This window comes from Aulostomus chinensis, chromosome 10 (assembly GCF_037954235.1).
Source record: "Aulostomus chinensis isolate RoL2024-O1b breed Wild chromosome 10, RoL_Achi_v1.0, whole genome shotgun sequence".
NCBI classification, from domain to species: Eukaryota; Metazoa; Chordata; class Actinopteri; order Syngnathiformes; family Aulostomidae; genus Aulostomus; species Aulostomus chinensis.
Genome location: NC_141329.1, coordinates 4,385,241 through 4,400,749, shown reverse-complemented (window position 1 = coordinate 4,400,749; position 15,509 = coordinate 4,385,241). Strand labels below are relative to the sequence as shown.

The following is a 15,509-nucleotide window of genomic DNA, read 5'->3' as shown; positions in this document are numbered from 1 at the left end:
AGGTCAGAGGCGTGAAAAGTCAGTGGAAACGTTGCACTTGATTAGTGACAGTTCACGTGGCCCGGCAGCTGCTTTCAGATAGAACAAAAAAAAAGAAAAAGGAAGATGTGAATAATTCTGTTCAAGACTATTTGTTGAAAATACAGCCAAAACCAACTGAAAACTAACGCCAATTTGATTTAACTGAACTTTTAATGAACTTTTGCTCTTAAATCCCTTGCGCATTCAAGATGTCCTGATTAACTTCAATAAAATACGCTACAGTCGTGATACGGTCACATTTGTATCCATCAGAGTGTCTCGACAGTCCTGAAAAGTGAAGAGTTCTTCACTCCCCACACGGTGAATCCTACGCACCCAAACATAGCTGAGACACGAATGAATCAGCCAGCGTTCACTCCCTGGTCCGGTCAGAGCCGTCACAGTCTGGACGTGCTCCGCTGTAGCCTGACGTTTAGAAACTGAAGGTTAAGAAGCAGAGTGGCTACAGTTTCAGGAAGGGAAAGAAACCTGTGTGTTTACACTGCGTGTTGTCTGCTTGTGTTACTCAGAGTAAAGGTTGTGTGCATCGGGTCAGGGACTCCACACCACAGCACTCGTGTGTGTGTGTGTGTGTGTGTGTGTGTGTGTGTGTGTGTGTGTGTGTGTGTGTGTCACATGCCAGCCAAGCTGATCATTCCATCTATGGTGTGGAACAGAATTTGGGGCAACATCTTTTCATGTAACATTGTCATTGTCTTGTTGATTTAACTCGGAGGACTTCAAACTTGTTCATGTCTTGGACCTCCAACCTGAGCTGCCGACTCCCGTCTGCAGTCGTGTTGCTTTATTGCCTTTACGTCCACTTTAGTTCCGGTTCACACGCTTTCACAAGACAGCAGATCTGGCCTTCAAGAACTCATCTAAAACAATCATTAGAAGTTTGAGTGTGTGGAATTCAGCTAAAACCGATCAAGAAATTCATCTATCAGTTTTGAAATGACAAACTATTTGTATTGTTTCATATTGTTAAAACTAAATTATTTAAAAGGTCCAAACAGTGACGGAGTGCAGCATTCACAATCCTTTCACAAACTTTGAAATAAACTAAACTGCCGATCACTTGTCTGCATTTTTAAATCGTGTGTGTGTGTGTGTGTGTGTGTGTGTGTGTGCGCGTGTGTGTGTGTGACCTGGTGGGTGTGTCTGACAGGTCAGTCCCGGACACGAGTCGCTGACTTGGATGACTTTGCGTCAAGTCGACTTTAAAAGTGAGTTTTCCGAGTTGAAGTCTGGATGGGTTAAAGAGCAGCAGCAGCAGGTGCTTTGGCTCTCTTACAAGCAAACACAACAACATTCAGGCTAATCTTTGAACCGTGGCGGACGGGGGCAGCGTGGGACAACCTACCCACCCGCCCTGCAAATATTTACCTCAGGACCAAGCCAGCGCACGCCACCTGACTGGACCTCACTGTCATCCCGCCATCAGGCATCACACCTTCCAGGAGAATGTTTGGCTCCACGTTTGTCTGAATGACGTGAGCAAATATAAAGATGAACCAACTGGGATGATAACTCTGCTTTTATGCACAATGAGTTCATGAATGTTCTGCACAGCAAAGAAACAGAGCTTTGCACCACATTAGGTTTGGTATTTATGGTTGTCTGCAGCAGATATTAAGAAATGTTATTTTAAATATTGATGCAAACTGTGGGAGTGAAATGTCAGATTTTTGTCTAAACACTTTGCAGATGCTACGTTTGTGTTAAATTCACTTTCACTGCCATCAAAACACCAAATATGGTTGTATTTTTCTGAGGAACTGTGTTCATCCAGCAATGTCGTAACTCACCCAGTTGGCTGCACCTTTAGCATCCATCACTCTGTATTGGACAAATCGACAGTGGCCCTGAGAGCTCAACACGCTGCAACTTATGAAAACGCACAAACAGATGAAACTGGCAGTTTATGAACACATCAATTAAGGCAAAATTTAGAAAAAGACACTGCAAACTCATGGAACACAACGAGGTACAGAAATGCTGCCAAATCAATTACACAACAGCAGAAGTGTCTCCAGAGGGTGCTTAGAAGGGACACGCCTGGATTTGCTTTTTTGTGGTAGTATTTTTTGTGCTGTTGTTGCGTATCCCATCAATGTACTGATGTCAGCTGTGTTACCAAATTACCAACAATCAACCTGGACCTTATTTTCCTGTCTGTTTTACAGAAATGAGTGACGGAATTAACTGTTTTGAAATCACCCCAGTATGGAGCGAGGGCAGAGCTGCCTGCTGCCCCAGAGCACGCCGTAGGGTAAAACAGCAGGGCATCTGACCGTCAAAATACGTCTGCTAGAAGTGCATTTGTTTTTCTCACTGACAGCCTAAAACTGTTGTAGTTGTCCAACTACATAATGGCAAGGGGAAAGGAATGTCTGCAGGAGGTCTCTCCCGCCCGGAACAGTAGTTTGGTTTAGCAAAAGGCGCACAGGTGTGTTATCATCTCTAACTGGCAGTGGTCGTCCCAGTACAAAAGGTCACTGCAGACCTGCGGGCAGTGGAGTGCAGAACACCCACAGGAGTGTTGGCATCCACATGTAGTGGGACAGTAATATCAACATGAGCCTTTCAGTGCAGAAAAAAATATACTTTCATTGGGTGAAACTTGACGGTCACCAATTGCCCCACTGGATTATGTTACCGTGAGCTCTGGGGCTGCTGCAGCTCTGCCCTTGTTCCAGACTGAAGGGAATTCAAAAATTGATATTTTCGTCTCTCCCTCAGACTAAAATAGTCTGAAAATAGGGTCCAGGTAGAAAAATAAAACCTGAACTTCTCCTTTAAGTCGCTCCAACCTCCCCCAGTTTTTTCATCCTTCGTTGCTGTGAGAAGCGTTACCCATCTTTTCTTATTTTGCTTGTTTTGTCTACTCTAAATGTGTCGAGCTGTCTGGGCCACCGCACATATCCCGCTAAACATCACTTTATATGTGGAACAGGTATGAGGTTACACTCGGGCCGACTCGCTCCATCTTTGACACGTGTCCCATCAGCACCGTCACACAAAGTCACGCTCTCCTGCTGGAGTCGCTGCTGCGGCAGCGCATGAAGGGAATCTTGAGCTGTAGCGTGAACTCCATTTGTGTCATATCATGGCACACTTCAGGATGAGCTCAGTCAACAGCGGAGCACGCTGGCAGCTGCAGGATCTAACGGAGAAAATGAGGACAAGTGAGACAGAGACAGAAGAGTCATGACAGTCTGCCAGAACAGAGACAAAATCATTCACAGAGCAGAAAGGTGACCTGAAAATGGAGTTCCAATCTATATGACCGCAGAGGCGACATGCCCTAAATTTCTCTTCTGCTTTAAGTGCGAGTACAAATTATTATTAATGCATTATTCACAAAACAGAGCCTTCTCCCCCAATTTTCTCCACTGATGTGCGTCCTCTTCCTTTGATGATATAACCAAAGTAAGAGGGGAGAAAATGAGTGAGTGCTGAGACGGAGGAGTTCAGAGGATGGATTCCTCTGGGGAACACAGAACTCTCATCCCGATGGGGATCCTGCACTTGTCTGAAACAGTCGGAGTCTTCCTGTAGAACAGGCTCCCAACAGCAGCATTTACATATCAGTCATATATCCTCTCAGCAAGCAGACACATCCATGCCAAGATACACACTTGGCTTGCTTACAGTGCTTATATCCTCCAGCTGGCTTCTCATCAAACAAGTACATGCAAGGTACTCCTGTACGTGCGGATACCTTCTTTATCAATAATATTTTAATTTAAGTCTCACATCGAGGCACAAATCTGTTGAGGGAAATGTGAAAAATGAGCGGAGAGAATAACCTCCGAATCACCCCGTGATTTCTTTGAACTCTGGGATGTAGGTTTGGAGCAGGCGCATGGAGTGATTAGAAAAAAAAACACGACGAAATTATAATGAGTTCTCCACATGCACCTGAGACAGGTCTACCTTTTATTGGGGGTTTCTTCATCTGAAAACAAACAGCAGATCCTTTTATTGGTGCAGGGAGGGTGAATTCTTGCAAACGTTTAAAGGAACAGTTTGAGGTTTTTGCCTCTAATTAGCTGTCAGCGCCGATAAATGAAGTGTATACTAATTAAAGTATAATCCTGTTCAACATGTTTCTCATGTGTTTGGGTTGAAAAGATTGATTGGGACCAAAATTATATGTTTGTTCCAATATTGCTGCAATTAGCAAGTGCTAAAAAAAATAAAGAAGACGTGGATTATACTGGACAAGGTGTTTTAGAGTTTGTAATTGGATGCTTTTGGACAGTTGTGCTACTGTTAGCCATTAGCGTCAAGCTGAATATACTTGAATGGCTCTTTCTGCATTCTGGATACACAAGGAAGTTATGCAGAAGGAAAAAAAGGAAAAGAAAACATCTTTGTAAGCTCAAGACACCTCCTTATGAGTACTTGAAAGGTAAAATAAACTTTTTGGATGAAGTATTGCTTTAACATACCCAATATCACTGTTATTGGATCTGCAAGGACAAGTCGGCTTTTTTCATACCTACATGCAAGTAAGCAAACTAGTGTTCACTGTGACATCTTATTCCTCTCTGCAAAGATGTCCAGATCTTTATTTGAAGACATTAATGTAGAATAAAGTCAGTCACATTGTTCCTGATCGTTGATGTCAACATTTTCCCTCATTTCTCCCGATCGGATCCATCCTATAGCTTCCCGATGGCCTTGCTGCTGTCACAGCTCATGTTTCTTTGGAGTGTGCATATGCTTGGTGAGGGGGGTGTCAGCAATAAATAGATTAAAGTGTGTAATGGTCCAATAAGCACTCCTTCACCACTCCACCGTGCATGGGTGATCCACTCAGAAAAAAAACACAAGGCTGCAGCTGTTGTGCGTACTTAAGTCCAGAATTCATTTCTGGTTCCGTAAGAGTGAAGGTGTATGTTTACATGAATGTGTGTGAATGACAATAAGGCAGAGAAAGACGCGTTGTATATGAAAGTGCTGAGTGTGTGTGTGTGTATGTATGAGAGAGGCAGTGTGCGTGTATGTGTGTGTGTGTGTGTGTGTGTGTGTGTGTGTGTGTGTGAGAGAAGGTGTTCTTGTGTCTTAATAGGAGGCAGTCACAAGGCTGCTGACGGCTCCATAAAGGAGCCTTTGAATGGCTTGGCTCTGGTAAATTCATAGCAGATGTGAGGGAAAGAATATCCACCCAGGTTGAGTGGCCCTTCACTGTGAAGGCGACAGGAGTCCAATCTGGGGGCGGCAGACGGATGGCAGACAGGGGCCAGGAGGGACACACACACACACACACACACACACACACACACACACACACACACACACACACACACACACACACACACACACACACACATTTTGGGTGAACTCCAATCAGCCAGGAGAAAACTAAGTAGGAGACAGGAGTTTTTCTTTGAGCTACTCTGGCTTTTAAATTGAAAGTAATTCTCTTCTCTATTGAAAGTTTTCCTGAAAGAAGAAATTCTCTGTGTTTTCCATTCAAGAGTAGGAGTTGACGCCAGGTGTGTGCTTCAGGGATGGCCTTCACATACTGGATCAGGCCTTCTGGGTCCCTCTGGACCCAGCGAGTCTGGAGGGCTCCACGGCCAGGCTTTGTGCCACCTTTCCTGGCTCCGACTGATGCCAGCGGAGGGGTGGAGGGAGACTGGCGCCTCTCTGCCAATTAACATGCTCTCACACTGAGAGCGCAGCCAGGTAACACACAATCTAGCAGAGAGCTCAGGAGACTGTCAGGTGGGGTTGGACTCGTATCCAAACTCTGGACATTAGTGATGCGCCCCGAGTGCATCTGATGTGCCGCTTAACTTCCTGCTCACAAGATACTATATTTCTTAAAAATATATATTTTTTTAAACATATAAGAGGAATAGAATGTGGCTTATGGGCTTGTAAGGAGCCTAAAACCAAACACAAATCCAAAGAAAGATTCCCAGGAGAAACTGTGTTGTAAATGAAATGAGGCTTTAAAACGTTCTAATTTCATATGCACGCAGCTCCTCTAATACCATAAAGCAATCTGGGTTTTATGGGGAAATAAAACTAATTATCTTCCTTACTGACAGTTCAATGAGGTGATCATTACCACTAAATATAAAGTTACAGTAAGAGTCTGGTTATCTTGGCTTTTCGCCAACCAGCACCTCTAAAACTCACTACTTAACAACATATAGCTTTTTTATCTGGGTGACAAGTAATGAAGCTCAGCCAGCAAATAGTTGTATCCCCCCCCCTAAAACCTCTTGTTTCCAAAATTGACTTTTTATAGGGCTTCAACCAAACCTCATCCAGAAGGTAATTTATTGAATGTAATGTAAGGAGGCATGTCTTTGGTCTTTGGACTTTGGAAGGAACCGAGCTAGCGGTTTCTTTCAGGGTGATCTTATAGAAAATACATGAAGTAACTACGACCTCTACCTTGTTTTTGTTTGTTTGTTTGTTTTTTGTGGTGAACATACAGATTTCCAGGATCAATATTGTGACATGATGTAGTTTGGAAAGAAACAAAGTCCACATGAGGAGGCGGGTTTTACTGGTGGTTGGGACCAGTAAACACCACAGGACGGGTGTCTGAATCTTCTTCATGAGGAGACTTTAACCTCTTCAGACCTAAAGGTTCTGGATTTCAGGTTCACCTGCAATGACATTCCCTGAATAAATCAAGACTCACTCCGCATCAACCAGGTCTACTTGTATGATCCTGTACACTATGGATAAGGTAGGCCTCAGAGAATGTTCTCCCAGTGTCAGTGACACTGTTAGCATTACCACGTCTGAGTCATTTGTGATGAAACAGAGGAGAAATGTTAATTTTCACCAGATTCAACAGTGAATAACACAATAAAAGCAGTGAACCTGTCCGCAGACGTACCACTCGAGCCACTCAGTAACTCATTGACCGTAACTGTAACAGATTCAATAGAAGTACAACGAAGTTCATTGATTATGCAAAGCTTTTTGGAAGGGTATGACCAGGGGGACACTCGCTTTGATACCCAAAATGTTGTCATACCATTTTTCCGGGCCCATGAGTGGGTCTGAACAGGTTAATCTGACCCACCGTGGTTTCACAACTTTATGTTTTTCCTGGACAAAATGAAATATAATTCTGTAAACTAAAACAACAACTTTAACTGCCATATGAAGCACCACTGAAGCAGAGCTGTCACCATGAAAGGATCCTAATTTACTCTCTATTTGTATTGTTTCTATGGTAACCTTGCAAGGCAGCTGGATTACGTGAGAAGCCATTTTTGTCAGGCTTCAATTATCGTGTTTACCTTGGTGTGGACCAATCAGGCTTTGAGGAGGTAGGGGGCGTGGTGGTTTAGGTGTGATGACGGCGAGACTGTTGTTCAAAATAACAATGAGGGCTCCCACAGGGGTTGGCGTGGATGCTACGAAGGTATCACAGCTGGAGAGCATTGTTTTCTCCATGGAGAGATGCTGCCTCTCTTCTACTGACGGGCTTCAGCTGCTGCGTGGGTTCATTGATCTGATGAGGCGAAGTCATCGACGATGATTGACGGATCGTTCATCCAATCAGCTGCTGAGGATTTTTTTGTAATCATCTGGCTTTTTCCAATCAGTTTCTACCGTGGACCTCCCAGATGGTTCTCACGTTGTTTCCATGGGGCTGGTATGCAATTCTAACAGATGTTGTGCCACTGTCACATGGTGTTAAGAGGCTTGGGATCATTTTCGTGGTCATTTCAAGCATGCTTATTCTTTATCTAGACTTTATTTCAAGTTGAAAATCTCAAATCTATTATTAAAATGCTCTATAACCTCCTCCAAAAGGCAGGAGGCAATTTGTGTGAAAAGATGACAAATTATTCTAATTTCTAGACAGAAATGGTTGAGTTTTCCTCTTGAAATCCACATTTGTGCTTTCTAAACTGTAATTTGACGAATGTAAAAAAGTTTCCTTCTCAGCAAAACAGCTCCAGCTTTAATCAAACGTCGTCTGGAACATTTATCACTCCAGCTCATTCACACACTTTCTGCCTCCTGAGGCAATTACAACTGATAGATGGAGGCTTCAGCTTTATTACCTGCGTCGCTATAAACAAGGTGTACGTACAATGAGCTTTTTTTTTTTTTTTTTTTTTTAAGGTAACATGAGGAGGGAACCTGTGTGCCAGATCATAAACGAGGCCCCAGCCAACACTCCGGAGGCGATTGGTAAACACAACATGAGCTCAGTCTCACTCATAAATCTGACTGGGACCACAATGTGAACGCTGCAGCGGTGCAACAAAAATACCTTTTAACAATTACTCCGGAGAAAAAAAAACAACAAAAAAACACCTCTGACGAAGACAATTACTAACTAGAATTAATGCCTGGTGGTTGCATGACTCAGACAACCAGTCAAGCTGTCCGTCCAGAGTCCATAATTGAGAGAATTTGTATAAAACACAACAGTTCCTCAGTTATGGGGTTCAGGCCTGGAAAAGTGTTGCAGAACGTTGTAATCACACAGTGACCTTCGACCTTCTTGATATAAATAGCATCACTTCACTTTTTTCATATTTCTGAGAAATGTTGTTACAATTCTCAATTGACTGAGTCATGCTCATTGTGACCTTTGACCTTTTGACTATAACATTGTGTTTTGTTCATCACTTTCACCCCCCCCCCCCTCAAATTTGAAGAAATTTGTTTCAGTTGTGAGGAAATACACTTGAACAGAGAGGAAAAGGCACTCGTAAGGGCAAATATAAACACACGTCACATGTGCTGCACTGATGAAATGAAAACACGTCCATGTTGTATGAAGTAATTTTTTTGGAGGACCCCAAGGTGCAGACAGACACCAAGAAACAGTCAGCGACATGAAAATGGAGATCTAGTTTTTAACAAAAAGGTAAACGAATATACTTTCTTTGTGAGGAAAGGAGTTCGGCAGGGGCAGAGGGGAGTCCACTGGGGCAGGTGAGTGCTGAGGCAAGTTGAGGACGTGGTAAGTCAGAGGAAGGAGTTCAGGGGATCAGAGGGTGAGAGGGAGTCCCCGGGTTGGGGGTTGGAAGTAGGCAGGAGCAGGGGTTCAGAGTCCTGAGTGGAGTGGGTCCATGAATAGGACGACAAATAAGTTAGCTGGTAACAGAATTGTCTGAGCAGAGCGGGTTTGCAGTGACCAAAAAGCACAACAGGAGCTGGAGACAGGTAACCAGGAACTGCTGAGGTTCGCAGACAATCTGGGGAAGACTGGAGAGCTGAACTGAGTATTTAAGCAGGTGAGTCTGTTGATGGCTGATTAGTGGACTGATTGCAGGTGTGCAGAATGAAGCAGCTCCAGCTCTGCCCAGCACAGGCCAGCCTCCAACACAAAACACCAGGAAACAGACAAAGACAAACAGGCCCACAAAGTGAAGGAGGGAAAGGGGAAATCAAGGGGAAAACACTGGGATCCTGACACAGTTTTGGCTGCATGTGAGAAGGAAGAGGGATGATTTGTTGGGTTTGCACCTACCGTAAATTCCAGACGATAGAGCGCACCGTGATATAAGCCGCAGATGCTTATTTTAGGGAAAAAATCAACTTTGAACACGTATAAGCCGCACCGGTAAATAAGCCGCGGTACACGGCGGAAACACCTCGGCCGCCCGTTCTCTGCGTGTTGACCCAGTCTTCCAGAGCGTTTTCAAGTCCGGGCCATCTGCTTTTATGACCTCTGAAAGCTTTTGTCGTCTTTTTGCATTGGGTCAGTTCGTCATGTTGCCGCCTCCAGCCTCTCACCATCGATTCGTTTATGCCAAACTTACGTGCTGCAGCTCTATTTCCATCTTTAACCGCCAGATTGATTGCCTTTAACTTGAAAGCTGCATCATAAACGTTCCTTCTTCTGCTCTCCATCTTGAGGGTGAGTACAAATGACTGAAAATATCGTGTGATGCTCTTTTTACACTGCACCGCGGCATGGACTGGATGCTCAAAGTACAGTACTTAGAGAAATTACCATAACATTTGGCTAGGAGTTTCCCTAAGTACGGTACTTGGAGCTGCCATCAGGAACAATAGGGAATTACTGCCCGCTGCCGGCCCAGGGTGAAGGTAAAATCCTCGTATAAGACGCACCGGAGTATAAGCCGCGGGGCATGGAGCGTCGAAAAAAGTCGCGGCTTATAGTCCAGAATTTACGGTATTCTGATTGTTTTTAGTGGAATGTTTGTGTTGGCATTATGGATGTTATTGGTGGAGAATCTTAACTGGAAAAATTATCCATTTATCTTTCTTTTTCAACGCATGCAGCACATTATTCTGCATCCCTCCAAAAAAAAAAAAAGGCAGAAGAAGAGGTGTTAAGAGTTTGGCATCATGGAGGTTCTCATAGAAATTAATGGACTTCTGGTTGATTTGCATATCGTCACCTTCTTAAAATAATCGCCAATGTCATTAAAAAAAAAAGGTTTTAAGAAAACAGAAAAAACTGGAGACAAAACATCATGAAGAGTTGATTTAGGTAAAAAAAAACTGACAAAAACCGACTTAGCCAATTATTTTAAGAAGGTGACGATATGTAACCTCATTTTCATTTGTTTATTCTCACTGTTTGAAATAAAGTAAAGAACTGGTTGTGTTGATGAGAAAGGGGATGAGAGGTGTCTGTGTCTGTGTCTACGCCTGTGTCTGTGCCTGTGTCTGCATCTGTGTCTGTGCCTGCACCTGCGTCTGTGCCTGCACCTGCGTCTGTGCCTGCACCTGCGTCTGTGCCTGTGTCTGTGCCTGCGTCTGTGCCTGTGTCTGTGTCTGTGCCTGCGTCTGTGCCTGTGTCTGTGCCTGCACCTGCGTCTGTGTCTGGTCCTGTGTCTACGCCTGTGTCTGTGCCTGTGTCTGCATCTGTGTCTGTGCCTGCACCTGCGTCTGTGCCTGTGTCTGTGCCTGCACCTGCGTCTGTGTCTGGTCCTGTGTCTACGCCTGTGTCTGTGCCTGTGTCTGCATCTGTGTCTGTGCCTGCGTCTGTGCCTGCACCTGCGTCTGTGCCTGCGTCTGTGTCTGCGCCTGTGTCTGGGCCTGTGCCTGGGCCTGTGCCTGCGCCTGTGTCTGTGCCTGCACCTGCGTCTGTGCCTGCGTCTGTGCCTGCGCCTGTGTCTGGGCCTGTGCCTGCGTCTGTGTCTGTGCCTGCGCCTGTGTCTGTGCCTGTGCCTGCGTCTGTGCCTGCGCCTGTGTCTGGGCCTGTGCCTGCGTCTGTGTCTGTGCCTGCGCCTGTGTCTGTGCCTGTGCCTGCGTCTTTGCCTGCGTCTGTGCCTGCGCCTGTGTCTGGGCCTGTGTCTGTGCCTGCGCCTGTGTCTGTGCCTGTGCCTGCGTCTGTGCCTGCGTCTGTGCCTGCGCCTGTGTCTGGGCCTGTGTCTGTGTCTGTGCCTGCGCCTGTGTCAGCGCCTGCGTCTGTGCCTGTGTCTGTGCCTGCGTCTGGGCCTGTGTCTGCGCCTGGTCTGTGCCTGTGTCTGGGCCTGCGCCTGTGTCTGCGCCTGCGCCTGCGCCTGTGTCTGGGCCTGTGCCTGCGCCTGTGCCTGCGCCTGTGTCTGGGCCTGTGCCTGCGTCTGTGTCTGTGCCTGCGCCTGCGTCTGTATTCTAGGTGGGACAAGTCTTTAATGTGCTCTGAACCACTTGATGGAGGTGACCCTGCATTGCAAAACTGCTCCTGAAAACCTGTGAGGTTCTGGAGTGTAAGCAGATTTTTCTCCTGTGTATTTGTGTTAGCGTGTGCGTGTGGGGGGGGGGGGTGTCGTAGTGGCAGCGGTGGTTGTAGTGAGGGGGGGTTCTTTGTATCTCAGGCTGTTCCATCTGACTGCAACAGAAAACAAACAGAGGGGAGGGACATTTCACGCCAGCAGGATCTCCTCCCGAGCAGGGACATTATTCTCCTGACTTGTCTTTTACATGTCATTTGTTTCCTTCTTGTTCCACCATCTCTAGTTCAGTCCATGCTCAAACGGTGCTCGAGGGGATTGACCAAGCTGGAGGAGGTTGGCTAGCGGGCATCGCTTTCACTTTTAATTAAAACTTCACACCCAAATAAATGCAGCCGACTATCACACCCACTCATATCACCCTATGAAAAGAGCCCGCCGGGGCCAGATGTTTGCCTTAGCGAGGATAAATATCTAAGTGGCAGCTTTCTCTGTAAGAGAATCTGCTCCCTCTGTTGTTTTGTCGGATTAGCCGGGGCAAGGAAAACATGGGGATCGTGTTCCCTGCGTTTCCCACTCTCTGGCTGTTCAGCATAAACACCCTGAGTTCTTGGCCTCCCTCACATCCGCCTCCTCAGCTCCTCCGTCACACTCCTCAGCCCCCCAGGCTTCCAGAAACGGGGTTTGTTTTAGTAGCACAGCCCCAGAAGAGTGTTTGGTTGTGTTGTGTGTCACACCGGGTGAGTGTTTGATTATGTTGAGTGTTACACGGCGCGGGTGTGTGTGAGCAGAAAGGCGGAGGTCGCTAATCCCTCTCTGCTTTGTCCTCTGCTGCACCGCTTCGGTCCCTGCAGAACACTTCACACTGGGGTGGAGGAGGAATTCATGCTGGGAGACACACACCAGCACGCCTCACTGGTGACATGCTCCTGCATTAACATGACAGTGATGGGATACACCCAAAATTGTCAACAGAGCACCAAATGTCTGCAGTGGAAAACAGTTCCTAACAAATGCAAAAGTCACTTACAGACATAATAATTAATCTGCTAAATATACATATGTCTGAAACATTACGCTTTGTGCATTCGTGCAATGTTCTTGAGCGCTAATTTGTCAGACGGGATTTTAAACTGTACATAAAACCAGGATGCCAGTATGATTGACAGGTACGGTAGACAGTAACTGTCAGATGTAAGGTGCAACAAATAGCCACCAGGCTTTGCTTCCTTTCTGGAAGACTTCAATGTGTGTGAACGACGGTGTAAGGACAAATTTATGCATAAGAACATTTCATGAATGAGGCCCAGTGTGAAGAGAAAGTCAATCAACATCATAGCTGACACACAAAATCCCTGGTTCATCAATGTAGTGCCTGTGGACGATAGTTTTGGAGTTCAAAAACTTTATTTTTATCATTTATCACTGACAACAGCTTCTTAAAATGAAATTCTCTGTTGGAAAATAATGTCTTCAGTACAGTTGAGGGCTGGTTAGACCTGATTACACGTCCAACATTTGTCTCCCGCTGCAAAGTCTGGTGTTTACTGCTACCAACCACCAACCAAACCTACGTCCTCCATCGTTTGACAGGCATTTCATGATTGATTTAGTTTGACAGTGTTTTCATGACGACTTCATTTTAACACACTACATGCATCCATCATCGTGCAGTGAAGGCTGCTAACATTTTTATCCTAGTCAGTTCGAAAAGGAGAAGGCAGAAGTTAAAACCCTTTCTAGCAGGACAGTTCAATAATAAATCTTGTGATTTAAAGGAAAATGCAGCCATCAAACACTGTTTAGTCTCTATCTAATCAAACAAAGATGATTCATACAAATGAGTCAAGAACAAAACAATCAAAAGTCTTTTCAGACCAAACATCCAAATAACACAAAAGCAACTCCAACCGGCATTTTTCCACGAGATCTTAGTAAGATCTACAACCAGTTTAGGGGATTATTCAGCCTTGAAAAAATGGAATCTTTATTCCCGCCTGACCTTTTCAAACATCCTCAGCTGGAAGTCTGTTGGGATCAGAGCTGCAGACACCACATGTAAAATAGAAACAGATCATCACATGGCTGGTTTGTAAGAATTTAATAAGAAAAATATAGAGAAGCCAGTCATGCCTTAAATGTGACACACAAACACTGATATTCGATGTTGCTGAGAGACTTTTGGGAGAAGTTAATGAGGTGCGCTTTTTTTTTTTTAACGAGTAAGTCCTGTGTAGCCCTGTTTGACTCTGTTGTGGAAACTAGTCTGTGGCATGCAGCACCTGGCTCTGTTGGGTTCTGGTTTGGGGCTACAGGCCGGCCCAACTAATAGGCACTTGAGCCCCCCCACATCCGCCTAGTACCATGTTCCACTTAATGAGGCTCTACCCTGGGCAGTAAACAAGCCCAGATGCAACCCCAAAACACACACAGGAAATGTCTCATGACCATAACAACACAAGGACCCTGCCAGCTCATGCATGATGGGGTGTGAACAGGAAGGCTGATCCTTGCAGGTTTTCTCCCTCTTTGCTTCACAAGCAGTTATTATCCTGAGGGAAAGGTCTGCATGTGGTGCTGCTGCTCCAGCGCTCGCTCTGCATGCCAAATCCTCACCGGCCGCCAAGATCATCATAGACCGCTGCCTCGCTCCTTTTCCACAGCCTACAGTTACAGTATGTACACAAACCACAGTTTATTCAGCACTGAGCTGGACCTGGCATGTCAGCTCTGACACGCCACAATAGGAACAATGTCTGCTTCCACACAAAGTATCTCTCATGCAACAAGGTTTATATTTTACTTGTAGGGGGGCTGAGTCCTTGACAAAAGGTCCAGTGTTAGAGTGAGCATGGACCCAGCTGGTTCGCTTTACTACACCGACTGGCTAATGTACAGTGATCAGCCTGAGTCAACAGTCCTGGCCAGAAAAAGAATTTAATTGATGATGGGAAATTTGTAGGCCAAATATGTTTGAACTGCCCCGAACTGTCCTGTTGAATTTTCTGTCTCATTTGGTCCACAAAATACAAACAACCCTGGACAACCTCACCGGTTTCTTGCAACCAGTCCAAATTTGATTAACATTTGAAGAAACAAAAACCCAACAGTTTCCATTGGTGATACAATGAGAACAGCATGCATGCGCACGCGCGCGCGCGCACACACACACACACACACACGGCTTTGCTTTAATTAGCCCATTTGAGCTGCTTCACAAAGGACTTTTATACCTTCCGATGGTCTGTTCAATCACTGGCCAGTTTAGGAATGCTACATGCATCTCACTCTCTCAGTCACACATCAGCTAAGTGCTTGGGCATAAAAGGGACTTTCATCGAGATGTTTGATATTTTTTTGAGGTGATTTAAGCAGGCAGGTAAGATTTAAAAGAGTTTAAAGATAAAATTTAATTTAGCTTAGCACAAACAGGAAACAGGTGGAAGCAGCTAGTTTGAGTCTGTCTGAAGAAAACAAGCACAAAGCTGAGTTGTACAAAATGAAAATTTGTGTTTTACAGTCACGTGCCAGACTGTTATGGAGACAAATCCAGGCCAGTCGTTTTGATAATTAAAAAAGGTAATCAATTTTGAAAATGAAAGTTCTCATTTGGATGTTGAATTTTGAAAAATGCGACAATACATTCAAACTAATTTCAGGAAAGCTGAATGTAATTTTCTTTCAGTTTTGGAGAGCATTCGAATAAATTTGTGTTTTCATTTTTCACTTTCAGATAAATTCTTTATATAACACTAACAGGAGGTATTTAAATCTTCCGCCATCACGTGAGAAGCAGATGGGTAAATCGAGGTGCAGTGACGTTGAAATCATGTGTGTGATGCAGTTCAT

At 45.0% G+C, this 15,509-nt stretch overlaps 1 long non-coding RNA gene across 1 annotated transcript; it reads left to right on the top strand.

The window, feature by feature from the left end:
• The first annotated feature begins 6,596 nt into the window (after positions 1–6,596).
• On the top strand, positions 6,597–7,637 carry LOC147254117 (uncharacterized). Its single transcript, XR_015118021.1, has 3 exons — positions 6,597–6,745; positions 7,254–7,337; positions 7,410–7,637. It is a non-coding gene; the product is annotated as an uncharacterized LOC147254117 (long non-coding RNA).
• The last annotated feature ends 7,872 nt before the right edge of the window (positions 7,638–15,509 follow it).